Source organism: Rhinopithecus bieti, unplaced genomic scaffold (genome assembly GCF_001698545.2).
Source record: "Rhinopithecus bieti isolate Rb0 unplaced genomic scaffold, ASM169854v2 scaffold_21703, whole genome shotgun sequence".
Lineage (NCBI taxonomy): Eukaryota > Metazoa > Chordata > Mammalia > Primates > Cercopithecidae > Rhinopithecus > Rhinopithecus bieti.
Window position 1 is genome coordinate 6,816,837 of NW_016812332.1, and position 4,208 is coordinate 6,821,044.

The 4,208-nt window shown below is 39.1% G+C and overlaps 1 long non-coding RNA gene across 1 annotated transcript; it reads right to left on the reverse strand.

Moving 5' to 3' along the window:
• Positions 1–1,124: 1,124 nt before the first annotated feature.
• On the reverse strand, positions 1,125–3,074 carry LOC108544667 (uncharacterized). The gene is made up of 3 exons (XR_001889925.1): positions 3,010–3,074; positions 2,770–2,892; positions 1,125–1,241 (listed from the first exon to the last, which is right to left on the reverse strand). It is a non-coding gene; the product is annotated as an uncharacterized LOC108544667 (long non-coding RNA).
• Positions 3,075–4,208: the final 1,134 nt, after the last annotated feature.

Here is a 4,208-nt window from a genome sequence, read left to right on the forward strand (position 1 = left end):
AAAATAAAATAAATAACAAACCAGGGTAGTTTTTAAGCAGAATTTACAGAGAATTAAAATGAAATTGGATCTTGTTCCTGAATTCTTCAGTTAGTAACACACTCTCAAATTAAAATTCAGTATAGGAGTATACTCAAAAGTTAGTGCATCTATGGTAAAACATGGTCCCAGAGAAAAGAGTAAATTGGGGCCTAGCTTTAAAACATTTTATTAGGAACTTTGAAAAAATTAAGGTCCCTCTTAGGTAGAAGAAAGGTCTTTCAGGAATCTCAGAATATCATATATTAAATACAGTAAGAGGTGTACATCACGAGGGCTGTTACAGGTATGTCTTTTGTCTCAGTGCATGCACACTAGAATCACTCACATAAAAACCCACAAAGATTTTGATAGAGCTTTATGTCTATGTGCTTTATTATTCAGAATTCAAAGTGACTAAAATTGCTCCAAATGTAAAATGTATTCTTGCACTTACATAGTTTACAGACAGGAAGCAGGTGGAAAGTGCTGCTCAGTAATTTAAAAAAAAAAAAAAAAAATACATTTTCTAATGTCTGCTACAGAAGTTGCCCAAAAGGATGACAAAAAAAAAAAGTTTGCCCCATTAGATAAAGCCAAAAACTGGAGAAAAATAGCAGACCAAGGTGTCATTCCCAGCCACCAGAATCAGATCCTAATTATAAAATATCCTCCATCCACAGGACGTATGATAACAATACTTGACAATGACATTTACCTGGCAGTATTTCATAACTGCTGCAAACAAGTCTCAGTCATTCCTTTTCCAAATTGAGTTATCTTTTCCTAATTGCACCATTAGTGTGTTGTGCGTTAAAGGGGGAGGGAAAAAATATGAAAATAACTAATAGTTTTTAATTTCATAAGTTTCTAGATCAAAATCCTATGTAGGCTAGGCATACATTACAAGATCCTGGACTTTAAGCATAATGCTGTGATAGAAAGGAAATTGTGCATATTTTAGCTGTTGGAAGGAAAATAATATTCATCAGCAAGAGGGAAGACTCTGAAAACTTACCTTGTTTCTCAGAAATATTAAATGTCTTTCCTTAACCAATGTCTTCCATCCCCAACCGATTTAATGGAAACGATTTCCTTACCTGACTGAAACGTCCTTGCCTGACTTGGAAAGTGACTTGCTTTGACTAACAGGATGGTGCAAGGGTAGATGTGACCAAAGGTCTGCAAAATGCATAAGTGATTGAAATTGCTCCTTTCAGCTTCTGCCAGAGGGAGATAAAAAAAAATGTGCCTAGGATAGATTTTCATATGATGGTATGATGGCAGATTAGGAAATTACGGAGACAGCAAGTTAACAACAATATATGGACCAGAATACCTCTGTGAGAACTCTAGACACCATGTGAGAAGGTACAACATCCAGGCCACTGTAAAACCAAGAAGGGGTTTCCAGAGAAAGGGGTAAAATAATTGTCACATTCGTTTGTGCCCCAACCCCTTCCCTTTATGGTATAATGCAGAACAATCAGAAACAAACCTTCCATACTTGGGCTCCCACATTTACATGGAAACAAAAGAGTACACTATGTATCCAATGCTCTGGCTTGTCCTAGGGCTACCAGGGGGACTGATTTCTTTCTTATTTGTCTGGAAACAGTGACAGAACAAGTGCCAGAATCTGGAAGCTATTGAAAATAGAGGCAAGTAGCATATTAGAACTAAAATTCTCCAGGGATACACTATGGAGAGCAAAATATCGGAAAAGATTTAAAAGGTCCTAAAATCTCCAGTTGGACTAGTTGGTGAAGGTCTTTCCCTGCACAAACTCATACACAAGAACTGGAAGAAGTAGTAGTTTTCTTAAATTCCCATATCTCAGCAAAATATTACAAGTCACACCAAAAAAACAAAACAAAAGAAAACCAAGAAAACATGGCCCCATCAAATAAACAAAGTAAAACTTCAGAAACTAACCCTAAAGAAATGAAGATCTGGAAACTGTCTGACAAATATGTACAATAATATAAATATGCCCAATTATCTAAAATAGAACACAGATAATTCCAAAATTCACAAAATGATGCATGAGTAAAATGAGAATATCAACAAAAGATTAAAACTATAAAGAACCAAACAAAAATGCTGAATCTGAAAAACACATTAGAGACATTCAAAAATAATTTGATCAGGCAGAAGAAAGAATGCGTGAACTTGAAGATAGGTTATTTGAAATCCTTGAGTCAGAAGAGCAACTACAAAATAAGAAAATTAAAGGAAACATAAGAAATTTGTGGCATACTCTCAAGTTAATGAACATACACATTAATTCAGAAGAAAAGAGAGGAACAAAGTTCCTATATGTTAAAATCTTCCTATATCTGAGGGGAAAAAAAGAGAACATATTGATTAAAGAAACTCAACATACTCAAAGTAGAATAAATTCAAAGAGAAACAAATAAGACAAATTGTAATCAAACTGTCTAAAGTTAAAACAAAATGATAACCTTAAAACAGCAAAAGTGATTTTTTGCATGCAAAAATGTTCTTATAAGATTATCAGGTTTATCAGCAAAACTTTGCAAATCAAAGCAAGTGGGATAATATATTATAAGTGCTGAAAGAAACAACCTGTCAACCAAAAATATTGTATCTGGAGGGAGGTGGAGCAAGATGACAGGATAGAAATCTCCACCAATTGTCCCCCCTACACAAGGACACCAAATTAGCAACTATCAACACAGAAAAAAACGCCTTTATAAGAAACAAAAATCATGTAAAAAACCGTAGTACCTGGTTTTAACTTCACATTGCTGAAAGAGGCACTGAAGAGATGGAAGTCCCGAGTCATCAATGGAAGCAACCCCTCACCAACCCCTGGAAGCAGCCATGTGGTTCAAAGAGCATCCCTGGATGCTGGAGGAGGGAGAACACAACAGTTGTGAGGCATTTAACTCAGTGTTCTTCTGTTAGAGCAAAAAGAAAAACCTGACCCAACTTAGCTGACACCCACCCACGGAGGGAACATTTAACCTGAGATATCAGCTGGGGCAGCCAAGAGGGTATTGGCATCACCCCTTCCCTAACCCCAAGCTGGATCACTCACAGCTCCAAAAGAGACCTCTTCCATTGCCCTTGGACACTGAATAACTACCAGTGACACCCAAGTACTACATCATAGTCCTTGTTGAGTCACTGAGACTTGGCGGCTGCAGGCGAGACTCAGCACATTACCAGTGGTGGGGGCTATGAGGCAAAACTCTTCCTTCTTGAGAAAAGCAGGGAGAGAATTAAAGGGGACTTTGTCTTGAACCTTAGGTACCAACACTACCACAGTGGAGTAGAGCAATAAGAAGGCTTTTGGAGTCCCAGTTTCCAGGACTTTACTTTTGGATGCATTTCTGGGCCTACCCTAAGACAGAGGGGAACTCACTGCCTTAAAGGGTGAGTCCTAAGGCAGGCGGCACTCACAACAAACTGACTCAAGATACCTTGAGCCATAAGGTAACATCTGTGGTAGTCTGGCAGCACTCCTCATGGCCAAATTACCAGTGGCTATGGAGTGAGGCTCCTCTGCCTTTGGAAGGGGAGGGAAGAGTAGGAAGGACTGCATCTTGCGGTCTGAGTGCCAGGTCAACTGCAATCAAGTAGAATACCAGGTAGACTTCTCAGGTTTTTGACTCTGGTCCCTAGCTCTTTGATAGCACTTACAGACTCATCTGGTACCTTGGGGACCTTGCCACTCTAAAGAGAAGAACTCAGGTCTGGATAGCTTTGCCACCTGATGATTGTAGAGCACCAATACCTTGAGCAAAAATAGGCAGTAGCCAGGGAGTGGTTGTAGTATGTTTGGGGTGAGATCCAGTGCTGTGCTGGCTTCAGGTCTGACCCAGCACAGTCATAGAGGTAGGGGCTACAGGGTTGCTGTGTCTCTCCACTCCCAGCTTTATGTGGCTCAACAGAGAGAAAGAGAGCGAGAGAGAGAGACTCTGTATGTTTGGGGGAAATTAAGGGAAGAGAGACTGCTTGGTAATCTAGAGAATTCTTCCAGATCTTGTCCAAGACCAACAAGGCAATACTTCTATGAGTCTGCAGGAACCACAGTATTACTGGATGTGGAGTGCCCTCTAAAACAGAAACAACTTAGATCGTAACACCCAAATCCTTTCAAATATCTGAAAAACCTTCCCAAGAGGGATGGCTACAATAAACATAGATACCCAACTCTTCAA